This window comes from Pseudophryne corroboree, chromosome 1, assembly GCF_028390025.1.
Source record: "Pseudophryne corroboree isolate aPseCor3 chromosome 1, aPseCor3.hap2, whole genome shotgun sequence".
In the NCBI taxonomy this organism is placed as follows: Eukaryota; Metazoa; Chordata; class Amphibia; order Anura; family Myobatrachidae; genus Pseudophryne; species Pseudophryne corroboree.
The window spans coordinates 468,372,597-468,389,409 of record NC_086444.1 but is presented as its reverse complement, the minus strand read 5'-3'; positions in this window follow the sequence as shown (position 1 = coordinate 468,389,409).

The following is a 16,813-nucleotide window of genomic DNA, read 5'->3' as shown; positions in this document are numbered from 1 at the left end:
TCTGTGGATATATATATATATATATATATATATACACATTGTGCTTTTCTGTTATTTTCTAATAATTTCAACAAGCCATGAATAAATCTAATATCTCAGCAAACATGAGTAACCATATGAAAATTTTATAACCTGTTCAAGGACCATTTTACATTTTAGAGATTTATAATTTAAAGGTTTTTTTCATATATTTTATTGACACGATAATAAATTTCCAGTTAAGATGAAAAAAAATATTGACCAATTTTGCTATAAATATATACAGATAGAAAAACAAAGATCAGACGCGCTGTCACTGCTGCCAGTAAGGGATTGTCAGTCCCAAAGATATAGGAAATATTGAAAAAAGTATACTGGCGCTAGTAGAAGTTTCTCTAATATTAATAACAAAAACATGGATAAATTAAAACATAAATATATTTATTCACTAGACAATATAAAATAATAATGACATATCACTTAAAAGCAATTAAGTTTGGGCATTGATTGAAGCTGAGAATCAGAATAAAAATCGCTGCTAATATGCATCCACATGTGATCCCTGACTGGAAGGTAAAGTTCCCTGGGGAATGTTAGTATTTAAATACAGCTGGTGTTGGAGTCCTCCAAATGCTTTGAAAATTAACAGCAGGCAAGCTGCGATGTTTTATGCAGAGGCTGGTTGGCTCCAATCGGTGCTGTAGTAGTGCAGTCCCTCAGAGAAATTTCCAAGTCAGGAAATGGTTGTATTAAAAGTCCATATCTGGATCCTTACCAAGTGGAAAGCATGTGATGGTGGCAGATGGTGGCAGCTTATCACATTCCACCTTCCACTAACAGCTAAATAGTACCCTAATAGAAGAAACTGTACAGAGATATTAAGTACAGTGATTTGGCATCCAGGAACTTACTGAGGAGCTTTTATCTCTCTCCATTATACATAGAAAGATTAAACTTGCCGCTGTACGTTACAAGCTGTCCGTGCTAAATAGTACCCTAATAGAACATACTGTACAGAGATACTAAGTACGGTGATTTGGCATCCAGTTAAAAGCAGTTCGTGCGAATTTGTACACTAGTAGAACATACTGTACAGAGATATTAAGGATGGCGATTTGGCATCTAGGAACTTAGGGAGGAGCTTTTATCTCTCCATTATACATAGAAAGATTAAACTTGCCACTGTACGATACAAGCTGTCCGTGCTAATTAGTACACTAGAAGAACATACTGGGGACTCGGACTCATACAGTACTTGCATTTCAAAAGCACAATATTTTCCACCGCCTCCTGCTAGCCCATCGCCCTTCCCCCCTGGGAGCCTGCACAGGTCATGCAGTAGACAGGGAGGGAGTTATTCACATAAACCAGGGCAAAGCTGCAGGAGCGGTTGTACTGTTAAGGTTCTATGCACCATACGGTACACATACAATTCTGTAGCAGGGCAGACTCAATTGAAATGGCTACCGCCTGTGACTCCTTGCCCCATGGAGGCCCTCGGCTATGGAGCAAGTAACAGCATAGATTTTGTAGGTCACGGGGCAATGCTGAAGGAGCGTCAGAATCTTCTAGCTAAAATACACAGGGGTGATAGGGATAAGCAAGGTCTATGCACTTAACGATACATCGCAAAGTTCCCCATGGTTTTGATTATGCCTTTTCTTTGATCACGTTATTTTCCATTGCCTCGCCCTACCCCCATCCCACTTTCCCCTTCCCCCCTGGGAGCCTGCAAAGTACATGCAGTAGACAGGGAGGGAGTTCCGATCAGGTTACAAGACATGTGCAAGAGTATACTACTGTATGCAGGAAAATCCCCCGCCCACTCTGATTTATGTAAAACCTTTGTGTACCCCTCCATTGAATGTATAACAAAGAAAAATAATAATAATAAAGTGAATGTTACAGGAACACATTCAAAAAAAGGTTGGCACTCCTTCCCATTGGTGTTGGTTTATGCCTTAGGGGGCTTGGATGCTAATACTTGTATTTCAAAAGCACGGTATTTTCCACCGCCTCTCCCTACCCCCATCGCCCTTCCCCCCTGGGAGCCTGCACAGGTCATGCAGTGGACAGGGAGGGAGTTCAGGTCAGGTACAATACACAAATGCCGACAATCTACAGTACTGTGTTGCTCAGTTAGTTGCGTCGGAATACACTAATTTATACTCATTACCGCTGTGTATTTGTATATAGTGGAATAAATCGCTGCTGCAGATTTACTTTGATTTATGTGAAACCTGTGTGCACCCTTTCATTGAATGTATAACAAAGAAAAAAAATTATAAAGTGAATGTCACGGGAACATATATAAAAAAAAAGTTTGGCACTTTGGGACTCAAACCTGGGACTCTCAGCATGGGAGGTGGGAGCCTTCATCGCTAGGTTGGTTTGGAAGGGGAGAAAATTAGATACCGGAGGGTACCAACCCCAAGTTTCTGTGACCCCCACAAGGCTCATGGCAAGTGTCGGAACCCATGGTGGGTCTGAATTAACGGGCCCATTATAGTCTATGGGAAAGTGGGTCCACTTTGCGTACTGATATCTCTGGTTCTGGGTGTCCCAGAGACTCAGGACTCATACCAAACAAAAGAGGAGTGGCTTTCGGGGCAGATCAACCACTAGTTTATGTGACACTGGAAAGGGAATTGGGAAGCAACCGTGTATCGGGTCCCCTCCAGTTGTCCGCCTAGCTTGCACAGGATGCAGGGTTTCTGGCTAGATAGGAAATACTGTACAGAAATGCTAAGCATGGTAATTTGACATCCAGGAACATAGGGAGGAGTTTTTATCTCTCTCCATTATACTTAGAAAAATTACACTTGCCACTGTACGTTACAAGCTGTTCGTGCTAATTAGTACACTAGTAGAACATACTGTACAGAGATACTAAGTACAGTGATTTGGCATCCACGAACTTAGGGAGGAGCTCTAATCTCTCTCCATTGTAATCTTTCTAAGTATAATGGAGAGAGATAAAAGCTCCTCCCTAAATTCCTGGGTGCCAAATTACCGTCCTTAGTATCTCTGTACTCTATGTTCTACTAGTGTACTAATTAGCCCGAACAGCTTGTAACGTACAGTGGCAAGTTTAATCTTTCTATGTATAATATAGAGAGATAAAAGCTCCTCTCTAAGTTCCTGGTTGTCAAATCACCGTCCTTAGTATCTCTGTATAGTAGTTTGTATTAGGGTACTAATTAGCACGAACGGCTAATTAGTACCCTAATAGAACATACTGTACAGAGGTACTAAGTACAGTGATTTGGCATCCAGGAACTTACTGAGGTGCTTTTATCTCTCTCCATTATACATAGAAAGATTAAACTTGCCGCTGTACGTTACAAGCTGTTCGTGCTAATTAGTACCCTAATAGAACATACTGTACAGAGATACTAAGTACAGTGATTTGGCATCCAGTTAAAAGCTGTTCGTGCTAATTAGTACACTAGTAGAACATACTGTACAGATATACTAAGGATGGTGATTTGGCATCTAGGAACTTAGGGAGGAGCTTTTATCTCTCCATTATACATAGAAAGATTAAACTTGCAACTGTATGTTACAAGCTGTCCGTGCTAATTAGTACACTAGAAGAACATACTGGGGACTCGGACTCATACAGTACTTGCATTTCAAAAGCATGGTATTTTCCACCGCCTCCCGCTAGCCCATCGCCCTTCCCCCCTGGGAGCCTGCACAGGTCATGCAGTAGACAGGGAGGAAGTTATTCACATAAACCAGGGCAAAGCTGCAGGAGCGGTTGTACTGTTAAGGTTATATGCACCATACGGTACACATACAATTCTGTAGCAGGGCAGACTCAATTGAAATGGCTACCGCCTGTGACTCCTTGCCCCATGGAGACCCTCGGCTATGGAGCAAGTAACGGCACAGATTTTGTAGGTCACGGGGCAATGCTGAAGGAGCGTCAGAATCCCCTAGCTAAAATACACAGGGTCGATAGGGATAAGCGAGGTCTATGCACTTAACGATACCCCAGACCCCATCACATCACAAAGTGACAAAATGTCCAAGGCACATGAACATCCACCTTGTGTCAGCACTCAGCTATGGAGCGAGTGATGACATAGGTTTTGCAGGCTTCGGGGCAGTGCTGAAGGAGCGTCGGAATCCCCTAGCTAAAATACACAGGGGTGATAGGGTTAATTGAGGTCTATGCACATAATGCTACAAGGAGGGGGTTCATGTGCCTCGGACATTTTGTCACTTTGTGATGCGATGGGGTCTGGTGTATCGTTATGTGCATAGACCTCGCTTATCCCTATCGACCCTGTGTATTTTAGCTAGGGGATTCTGACGCTCCTTCAGCATTGGCCCGTTCTTTGAACACTGAATTTTCCACTGCCTCGCCCTACCCCCATTCCACTTTCCCCTTCCCCCTGGGAGCCTGCACAGTTCATGCAGTAGACAGTTAGGGAGTTCCGATCAGGTTACAAAACAAGATTTATGTGAAACCTGTGTGTACCCATCCATTGAATGTATAACAAAGAAAAAAAATTATAATAAAGTGAATGTCACGGGAACTCGGTAGCTCATACTGTACATGTATTTCAAAAGCACGGTGTTTATGCATTGTACATACTTCATTTTACACAATTAGTTGCGTCTCCATACGCAATCTTACGTCTGCATACACAAGTGTTTTAACATGTGCGTTTGTGTCTGTATAAACAATTTATTCATATTGAGAACTCTCACCGTCTGACCATTGGTCACCATCTATTAACATTACAGTCATCACTGACCATTTGCCAGAGCTGTAGATCAATCCGCCGCTATACAATCAAAAGTACTGGATTAGTGGAGCATTAGCCACTCAGTGGTGGAGATGTGTAATGCATGCTGAGTATCTAGAATCGCCTCAACGTGCCTGCCTGTGATTAAACTCAGCAAGCTAAGCTATCGCCTTAGCATGACTAAACGTCCGTCTAGGCGGAGAATCGGTCAACATAAAGGTGGCTACATCTGTACTCTACTTCAAAAGTTTTTCAATTGAAAATAACTGTTAAGTAAACATACACATATGTGCTAGTATTCCTAAAGAGTTTAATAATGAATGAAAACAAATATGTTTGTAAATGCGTTTAAAAATCCATGTACATCAATGCATATAAATACACTGGCAGATATGTATAAACCACCTGTGTACAACAAAGTTTACAAGCACAAGACAATTTGACCACCAGAATATACTGTATATTATGAATATAATAGTTTAATATATCCAAAAATGAGCTGGAAATTTTTGAACAGTGGAGAATGGGTGTTCTGCCTCTAAACAAATCATTTGCCCACCAATTCCCACTACATTAGAGTTTTTATTTTTTCGGTTTGACCATCTGACGTTAAAGCAATTATTAAAACAATTTTTTCCTTAAATCTGATGTTGTATTTGAATATTCTCACTAAGTCATCAGGTTATTTAATAACAACATTTAAAATGCAGATAAGTATGCCATTGTATACTTTATATTAATTGCAATTATGCACTAAGAACAAACTAATTTGAGTGTTGTGTCATGCAGAAGTGCAAGGCAAATGCTTTCCCATAATTCCTACATTCAGTTCATATACACAATAGCTACCAAAGCTCATTTCTATAGCTCATTTGTTTCTGTAGAGTCAAAGTGGCCCACCACCTTTTCTCCCATCTACATCATTATCCAAAAATAAATTACGTTAGTAGTGCTGCATGTTTTTTTTAATAAGCTTCTTGTAGCATGATTAATTTGTATCACAGTTTATTTTTACCTTAGTTCGAAGATGAACCCTAACAATCTCTAACAAAACTAATGGATTTGCACACATTTATTTTAGCAGTGTTAATTGTTTTGTTTATATTTTATATTTACAAAATGTATTCACTTTAAAAAGCTGACATTTATCAGATGAGCAGTAAACTGTAGCATTTAGACACTATAGAATCTTCAAAACAATTATTAGAACATGCAATTGTTGAATGAGAAAACTGTTATTATATTCTAAATTAGTTGTTTTTGACAGTACCTGTCAAAATAAAGAACAAGCAAATATAGAAAATACTAGTTACCAGCCTGTCAAAATAACAGAACAACATAACAGTAATGTCAGCCCTGGTGGCTGTGTGCGCCTGAATGGAACAACAATTAAATTTCTCCATCGTGTGCCATCTAGTGTCCACCAGCATGCAAAACACTTGCATTCCTCCCATACAGTTGAGGAGCAGTGTTAGCCTTTTATTATATAGGATAACAGAATTACCATCAAGCTAACAGTACATTTATGATTGGCAGGAATACAGTCCAAAATATATGTTTCAGATTTACTGTTTCCCGTTGCTGTTCCGAATATTTCAATATTCTGCTACTTTTCTATAAATTTATTTTAGAGTTTAACCTGCAACTCTGAAACGAAAAAGAAAACTACTATTGCCTTACAAAAGAGTGTTCAATTTAAATTTTAAGCTTGATGTTTGTAAATATATTCAGTATTTTTGTATTGTTTATTTCTTTCACACAGAAAATACTTAGTTCTCTTTTTATAAGTTTTCCAATTTAAGGAGGTTTCTATAATCCATACCACTGCAATGTTCTCCTTGCCTACAAATGTTGAGATGTGCGGGGAAGCTCATAATTATAATGACAAATGATATGATGAACCCCTGGTGCTATGGGACATGTAATCATTTAAACATCTGTTGCCTAGTGCTGGAGGTTTTAACCCAGGACACTATAGTGTATTTAAATGCTAGGGCAGTGGTTCCCAAACTTTTTGGAATCACGGCGCCCTAGAGCATCAGAATTTTTGTCACGGTACTCCAAAGTTTCTTAATGTGAAATTTAGAAAGAAATATTAAATTAAGAAAATTGTGTTTATATGCCATCCTTAGGTTCAATTGTGTTGTGAGGGACAAGATTTATTTGTGTTTATCTACATATTTTATGACTGACATCTGCCAGCACTGGTTTTGCCTGTTACAATGCTCATAAATCATTTGAATTGGTCCTGAGCCACCAATCTGTGGCACCCCTGCAAGTACCCTGAGGAAACCCAGGGTGCCTAGGCACACAGTTTGTGAACCTGTGCTCTAGGGTATACTAATACTAAACTATGACAATGCAATTAATTCAACATTTAAGGTTCTTCTGCTTTGGATGATGGGTTGCTTGGCAACTAGATTAACTTACTTTTCCACATCTAAGTATTTGAGAAAAGAAAGAATACAGATCATTGGGACTTTATAATGTACCTTGCACCAGTGAGATGTGCTATGGTGTCCAATACTAGGCTTGGGACTATTAACTTATCCTACCTGTAATTGGAGTTATGAGAAGGACTTCATATATAGCCACCACCACCACCACCACCACCACCACATGATATGGTTACAGTTTACATCACTAAACTTGTAGCAGTGTGGGTATGTAGCAGAGATGAGGGTCCAACATCGGACCAAATGAAGCAAATGAATTCCACATCAAACATAATGATTACTTTATTGGGTGGGCATTTTTATATTGCAAACTTTTACTCACACAAACACACAAACTAATAGAGGAGTGGCTATGCTACTACCATATGCATATAAGGCACTAGGTAGGACTGTGACCCACTACCAACCAAAGAGGTGGGGTTATTATTCTACTTTGGTTAGTCCTTCATTAAGTACTGTGACAGAAACTTGAGATGTACTGTATTACCCTTAACACTCACTACTGCTCAGTTTTATATACTGCTGTATAAAGAGTAGAGTTGGTTAAGGTTCAATAGCTGTAAACTGACAGTTATGCCCTTATTTAATACTATTGCTGCTGTTGTTGTTGATGTTGTTGTTGTAGCAGCAGCAGCAGTAGTAGTAGTAGTAGTAGTAGTAGTAGTAGTAGTAGTAGTAGTAGTTTAGTCCCAGAGTTTTATATATGTGTATGGGTCACTTTAAAAGATCATGCAAGTTCAATAAGAAGTGTATGTAGGGGTTTTCCTGTTCATGTTTGCTCATTGGTTCATGCAGTTGGCAGTCAAGGAGGGACACCTGAGAGAGACATCTCAGTCAAAATCTTGCGAGATCTGGAGGATGCTTCCCAAACAGTTTTGCTCAAAGGAGCACAAGGAAAGTTTGGGAAGATTTGTTTGTTTCCAGAAAGCAGCAGTAGTGGAACATACAAGCAGGAGGATAGTTGGAGTTTCAGAGCAGTGAGCTGACAAGATTTGGGAAAGAAAGACGTATAGTCTGAAGGGCTATGCACAGGCTCTATCAATATTATTGAGAAAAAGTATTAATTTAAGAAACAGCCTTGGAAAGACAATTGAAAAAGCGGAGTACCCTAAACTGGATTAGATTAGGCTGGAGGTGCACCAGTAAGCATAATACAGTATCTAGAAAAAAAGGGGAAAGAGGAGAATGACCACAAGATGGTCACCCTCCAAAGAAGGCTTACTTTGCGGCGCACTCTTTTTTGTTATCAAATTCGTAATTATTAAAGAATTCAAACTTAACATTTACTAAGAATATTAAAATAATGTGGACAAAATAAGACATAAACAACACAGGTTGGTCAGAATTGACCTGCAGTGATTCAAGATCACTGTATGCATATACATATGGTATATACGTGGTTAATGTTCACTATATTGTGCAAATAGAGTCTCTATTAGAAATTTCTTTAAAACATAACCACGTGTCTACAGAAACGATAGATAATTGTAGAACAAAAGTGAAATATTGGTTATATGGTTATTCGGGTAACTAAAAGCTCAAGGAGATCTCTCTCAATAAATAGTTGGATCTCACACCGGAGACATATACCCGGTTAGCGGCAACTGTCTACTCTGCTGATGCACATCCCTTTTCTTTAATAAATGGAAATTGTTGTCCTCTAAGAGGTCAGGAATGGTATAAATTGTTCAAATAAATCCAAAATATGAAATGGTTAACGACACACCTAAAGCATAAAAATCAATTGATGAGCCTAAATTCATCACAATCCGTATCTTGATTTCTGAAAATATATATCCCCCTAAATGTGTGCAATGGTAATCCATAAATAAACACACATTTCCTGTAGTAATTGGTAGCTAACAGGGTAGGAGAGAAACATATAGTTCATATAATTCAATATGTGACATGGTAACCTAGGCATATTATTCAAATTCATAAATGCGTACATATCATAGTCATCATTCCATTAATTAAACATCTATCAATATTGCATGATATAATAAAAAGGAAAAAATTCCCTTTATCAAAGCCTGTATGTCTATGTGTTCCTTAATTGGTCAGGCCAATAGATACAATAAATTCAGGACATCACCACAGTAAATTCTTAAGACAATGTGATATAGTATCTAATAATAGACACAGTTAGAAAACTCACAACAATGTATCCAGGTGATGTATACCTAATTTAAGAAGCAATAGGCTGCTGATATGTATAAGTGTCACTAAAGGAAAGTGAATACGTCCCGCCACCAATGGGCTAGTTCCCCTTTCTGCTGTCGTCCCATGTGCAATTTTGCAGTGAATGAGATCGATGAGAGTTCGGGTCACGCCTGATGCCGGGACAGAAGAAAGAAGCGCGAGTTGCTTCTGCTGTCCCCAAAAAGAGCTCCTCCTCCTCTGTTGTGCCGCCACAGTGCAGAGGCAGCAGGAGAACTATTGTGGATGAGAGAGCCGCTCTGAAATGTAAAAGGAGCATGTGTGTGTCGCCATTCCTGTGTGCACAGCTAGATGCAGAGAGCCGCTCACGTGACCAGACGCCGGGTCGGGTTGGAGATTCCACACCCCCGGAAACAGTGTACGTCTGGTATGCCGATGACGTACGTTTCACAAAGGCTTGTTCACATCGGTATCTGACAGATCTATCTGTCAGAGCTGTATAAGTAGCAATCTCAATACAGGCGTGGCTTTCAATTATATATAATTATTAGACTCCTTAGAGCAATTAGAGGACCAAGGGTGATATGTGAATAGACCAAACATATTTAGTGCCTATACTAGGGAGCTTCATCCCCAAGTTATAAAATACAATTCATTTTCAATTGATAATAGCAGTCCTAATTAAATCGATAATCACAACCCAAGATAGTCGTATTAGCTAATTAAACACTGTAATTGGTCTAATATCCTAGGTATAGGGTCCAAATTAGGAATCGTGCCTGAACAGTACTAGGTCCTCATGATAAGTGAGGAACACAGAAATAACTATAACGTAACATATATTGTTGAAAAGAAAGAGTTTATCTTAATTACTTATGGGTACACTGAGAAAAGGATTCAATTATCAATGATTTAGGAGACCAAATTGGACAATCACGGTGCTTATGTTCTGCCCGTAAATTTATTTAAACACTGTAAACAATCTGAATTATAAGCCACTCCCCAATAGCATTATGTCCCCACTGCGAGGCCAGCAAGGAACACAGAGATGACAAATACCATGAAATGTATTTCACCACAATATATGCAGGGAGAAAGTCCGTCTTTCATGTGGATCAAAACGGCGTGACTAGCTAGTGACAGTACATGTATCCTAACCATATCCCGCAATATATGTATCATACCCATGACTATAGTACACGTCAGATTGTTATCATGTTAAATTATTATACTCAATCGTCGGTACACTAGTACCACAATCGAAACCAGAGCAAACAAACCACACCGATCTGTTAGTATTAATTAGATGGCGAGGGGAAGACCAAACCACTCCCTTCACAGACACACCGACGATAGTAATTGGCCAGGACCATCACTCGTCCCATCAATTGCTTATGCACCAACCCCATTTATACAGATTTATCAAAGTTGCAAATACTGGGACAGAATCATGCCGTCCTAACTCTGAAAGAGGGAGACCCACACCGAGACGGGACATAGTGACCGACGCTCAGAGAGTCCCCCAAAGTGCTCCGGTAGTTGAAAACAAAAGACTGCCGACCCAAGCAGACACCAACCTATAAACACCGGAAATCATATAGTATCCCTATCGTCAAATAAGTATCACCATTAATAGGAGAATATCGTGTTTCTGATACTTATATGTGCACACTCTTATTATAGTGTGCAGAATATAGGCCTCCATAAAAATACAGTTATTCTATAGGGGACATGGTAGAACCATCCTCTTGAGATATGATAAGATATAAGGTATAATATATGGATTTCTATACATTGCGATCGTCTACATATGAAGGTGCACGTACAAAGACACTTTGGTTAATATAAATGGATATGTATTCTGCAAGGACTAATATAAGTACAGAGTTCCAGCGGTTCTTGCTACAAAAGGTGTATCATGTTGGCATAAACACACTATAGTTGATATTCTCATTAAGGCCACCTGGGGCCACCGTATTCAATTTAAAGATCCATTCACTTTCCAACTTTTGTAATTCTCTTTCTGAATCACTGCCTCTAATGCCCATTTTTAGCTTGTCTAGGCAAAAGAATTTCAGTTCACAGGGAGATTTGGAATGTTGGTAATAAAAATGCCTGGCAACCGATGTAATTTGCCTGAATCTTGCCAAGTCAGATTCTTGCCAAGTCTAGCTGTGCACACAGGAATGGCGACACACACACGCTCCTTTTACATTTCAGAGCGGCTTTCTCATCCACAATAGTTCTCCTGCTGCCTCTGCACTGTGGCGGCACAACAGAGGAGGAGGAGCTCTTTTTGGGGACAGCAGAAGCAACTCGCGCTTCTTTCTTCTGTCCCGGCATCAGGCGTGACCCGAACTCTCATCGATCTCATTCACTGCAAAATTGCACATGGGACGACAGCAGAAAGGGGAACTAGCCCATCGGTGCCGGGACATATTCACTTTCCTTTAGTGACACCTATACATATCAGCAGCCTATTGCTTCTTAAATTAGGTATACATCACCTGGATACATTGTTGTGAGTTTTCTAACTGTGTCTATTATTAGATACTATATCACATTGTCTTAAGAATTTACTGTGGTGATGTCCTGAATTTATTGTATCTATTGGCCTGACCAATTGAGGAACACATAGACATACAGGCTTTGATAAAGGGAATTTTTTCCTTTTTATTATATCATGCAATATTGATAGATGTTTAATTAATGGAATGATGACTATGATATGTACGCATTTATGAATTTGAATAATATGCCTTGGTTACCATGTCACATATTGAATTATATGAACTATATGTTTCTCTCCTACCCTGTTAGCTACCAATTACTACAGGAAATGTGTGTTTATTTATGGATTACCATTGCACACATTTAGCGGGATATATATTTTCAGAAATCAAGATACGGATTGTGATGAATTTAGGCTCACCAATTGATTTTTATGCTTTAGGTGTGTCGTTAACTATTCATATTTTGGATTTATTTGAACAATTTATACCATTCCTGACCTCTTAGAGGACAACAATTCCCATTTATTAAAGAAAAGGGATGTGCATCAGCAGAGTAGACAGTTGCCGCTAGCCGGGTATACGTCTCCGGAGTGAGATCCAACTATTTATTGAGAGAGATCTCCTTGAGCTTTTAGTTACCCGAATAACCATATAACCAATATTTCACTTTTGTTCTACAATTATCTATCGTTTCTGTAGACACGTGGTTATGTTTTAAAGAAATTTCTAATAGAGACTCTATTTGCACAATATAGTGAACATTAACCACGTATATACCATACGTATATGCATACAGTGATCTTGAATCACTGCAGGTCAATTCTGACCAACCTGTGTCGTTTATGTCTTATTTTGACCACATTATTTTAATATTCTTAGTAAATGTTAAGTTTTAATTCTTTAATAATTACGAATTTGATAACAAAAAAGAGTGCGCCGCAAAGTAAGCCTTCTTTGGAGGGTGACCGTCTTATGGTCATTCTCCTCTTTCCCCTTTTTTTCTAGCTGACAAGATTTCCCTTGGGAAAAAGGCTGAAACTGAGACATCAGCAGCACAGTGGTACTGAGGTTGAGTCTATCTCCTATATCCTATAAGATGTTTAAATGGCACTACAAACCCCAGCCAGTGTCAAGACATAGAAGCACATAGTGATTAAAGGTTGCGCACATTACAAGGGAAACAACCACACTAGAAAAAATATATTATTGTTCCAGATCTGTAAGTAAGACTGTCAACAGTTAAAGGAATTGTTTGTTAATCACAACCATTTTGAGACAAGTGAATGCAACATCAAGAATTAGCCATTTTGTTTGATGCAGGGACTGAATTGTCTGTCATAATCTTATTGTGATTTATGGAATTGCAGAACTCAGCCTGCATTGAAGTACCATTTATCCACAGAGCAGCAGGTTGTGCATTTACAGTATACAACCTGCACTCTACAAACAAAAGAGACAGCATGTACTGTCTGAGTCCTACTCAGGCAATATATCTCTTAAGAGAACTTTGTGACTATGTTCAGTTCTGTGGAACCCAAGATTCCAGCCAGCCCTGGAATGTTATTTTTCTTAACACAAGAGTATTATGCTACAACATTATTGCTGGCACATAGAGAGTATTACTCTTGGCAACTAAGACTTTTTTACAGGATCTGCTTTATTTCACCCATTTGTTAAAGGAACTATTGTCTGACACCACCTTAATATCAAATAATAGACTGAAATATTATGAGGAACTTTATTACTACTGTGTGGAAGGCTACACCACAGTGACTTCATCTTTCTTAAAGTATTGAACACCAGAGATATGAGACTATTTAATGCACCAGGATCAAAATGTACCCCATTGCTATTGTACTCAGGGGGGAATTTTAATTGATAGGTTAGTCATTTATTGAAGTGTTACTTATCCATTGAAGTGTCCATTTAGGTGTTCTGTGAACAGCCTATTTCATTGCCTATCCAATGTTTTATTAATTGTATTATTTCTAAGTTGCCTTTTTTCACTTTAACCTCTCGATCGAGAAAATAAAAAGGTTACAGGTTCTTGCTGTAGGTTGTTTTGGGAGCGAGTAAGCCTTGCCAGTACCATTACCCATCTGTCAACCATTTTCATTTGGATACCAACTATATCTAAATTGTGAGGAAGGAAGAAGAATAGCATTGTCGAAAAGGATGTAAGTCCTGGCATCACAGTACATCCTTCCTCCAGGGTGTTACAGTGTTATTATTTCATATTACTCCTTCAAGTGATTTTAAGTCCTTATTTAATATACTTAGCCTTGCAATGTAAATGTATAATACAGAGACAATTGCTAAAACCTGTGACTATGGGAATGTTGTCTTTGAAAATGTTTATTGATGTATCTAGGGATATTGAAAGCATCATTTATGAAGCAGATAATTAAACCAACAATTGTGCTGCATTTATTATAATTGAATTCCATATAATTAAACACAGTGAGGAACATTTTGGGGGTCTTTCATAAACAATAATATAAAAAGTCTGTGAAGTGCATAAATAGCCTAGTGTGATTGAAGAGGAAAATAAAACAAAAATAATCAACTTTTCTAACATAATGATCATTACTTGTAGTTATCAATATGCTGCCCCCCTATTGTTTTATATGCATTTTACTGCTAACAGAAACAAGTCAATTAATCTTTGCAGTCTGTTTTATTTCAGTGCACAGTATAAAATAAAAACAAAGTACGGTAACTATAACTTAGAGGGAAGTTTTTAATTACTCTATTTTAATACGGCAACTAAAAACCTAAAAAAAATTAAAATAAAGGTGATTAACAAGTTTTGTTATTAATAAAATATACAGTTTTCAATTATATATTTAGAAACAAATTGGATGGATTTATTTTCATATAGAACAGAATTTGACACAAAAACTTCTTTTATCAGTCAGACAGGACATTAATAGAAGAACCCAGCTGATTTCTCTATATACAGTAGCTTTTTATCTGCTGATTGCTTTTGTTACCCTCTCAATTGATGTCACTGCCCATGTGACTCATGCAGCATTACACTCAGGTGCATATTTACTAAATATCGATTCTCATTGATTTTGTTTTTCATCCTTTTTAAAATGGTGAAAATCGATCTTAAGCGATTTTGTGTTTCAGGGGCTAAACCACACATTTACTAACATATCATATTTTGTATTAATTTGTAAAAGTTACTAAAAGTGTGTTTTAGCCCTGTATGCACAACATCGATTTAGATTAATGAAAATAAACCTTTATTAAATATATCCCTCAGTAATATAAAGACACAAAAGTTGACAGGAGTTTGTATTCCATATGACCAGCAGCAAATTAATACTATAAAAAAAGTTGTTCTGCTATCAATATTATGATGGTCTGAATGGATTCATGTAGTCTTTCATTTAAAATCTGGGACATGCAGACACACAGGAGATAAGGAGTGATAGCAAAATAGTGTTCTGAATATAGTCAGGGAAGTAGATTAAACTGCAAAAACAATACAGACAGATTACAGAACAATTCCATTATAAATTATGTAATGAATTAAATGTTTAGCTCTTATCTTCCCAAAGAAATGTGCTTTTATCTGTTTTAGAGAAGTTAGAGGTTCTGTAAACTTTTTTTTATTAGCTTTGCACTTTTTTCAAAATGCATTAGAGGTGGAGGAAAGGTAATTTGTAATTATATATCAATTATTGTTGCGATAATTAATACCTGACAATGGACAGGGGCAAGCATATGAATTTTTTTATATTCATTTTTTTTTTTTGGGGGGGGGGGATTCAGATACAGTATAAATATATATATATATATATATATATATATATATATATACTTTTGCACTGGTGATATGGGTAAATACAACTCTATGAGCCTTCTTATGATATATTTGGTAATACCCAGTACTGCTGTTCTTGAAGTGTGTGTGCCAACCTCAACCTGGAGATACAGTTCCTTGCTAAAGTATTCACCCCCTTGGCTTTTACCTATTTTGTTACATTACAACCTGAAATTTAATTTTTCTTCATCTGAATTTTATGTGATGGACCTGCACAAATTAGTCTAAGTAGGTGAAGTGAAATGAGAAAAATTTATATAAAAAATAATTATTATAAATAAAAACTTTAAAATTGGCATGTGTGGGGCCTGGTGGCTGAACAGACAGGCTGCATTGTCAGGGAGCTCCTGTACAACGACCTAAATACACACCCCATACACAGCACTTGCCCCTGCTTCCGTGCCCCTCTGCTCGGTACTAGGACACGTTAGGGGTTGGTGGGTTCATGCCGCGGAATCGGGGAGCCAGTTTCCCGGCTCCTGCGGGTTGCAGCCGACCCACCACTTTCAAGCCGGGGCCTCGCTTACTCACCCCTCCCTGCGTCCAGAAGTCCTGCTGCTGTGGACGCAGCAGGGATCTGCTTTCTGCCCCGCTCCATCATCCCATCACCTGGCTCCCGCAGACTCTACACAAACACGGAGATAGGTGCCTGGACTCTGCACTGCGGTCTGGACCACGACGGACGCTCTGGGCGCACGAGTGCATGGCAGCCATCTTTGTTGGGGAAGATGCAGGCTGGAGACCCCACTGCACACAGCGGGGGAGTGCTGTCCCCTGGGCTTCTCTCAGCTCTCGCACCCTGATCTGCAACCAGCTACAGCAATTTAGAGGTGAGCTCTGGGGGAGGTGTGCGGCCTGCACGCTCCCGCCCCCCACCTCCTCTCTGGTCTCCCCGCTACCTCTGTTTTGCCCTGTGAGTACCCTGAAGCTTTCCACACCGCTCCCTTCAAGCTGTGCTGTTCACTCTGGCAACCCGTGACCCTCCTGCTCCCCCAGTGATCTGAGCCTCGGGCTGGCGGTTTAGGCAGTGCGTCAGGCAGGAAGTCGTCCTCTCAGAGCTGTAAATCGGCCGCCGGCCACAGCCATCCGCTTTGTGAAATAGCCTTGGAG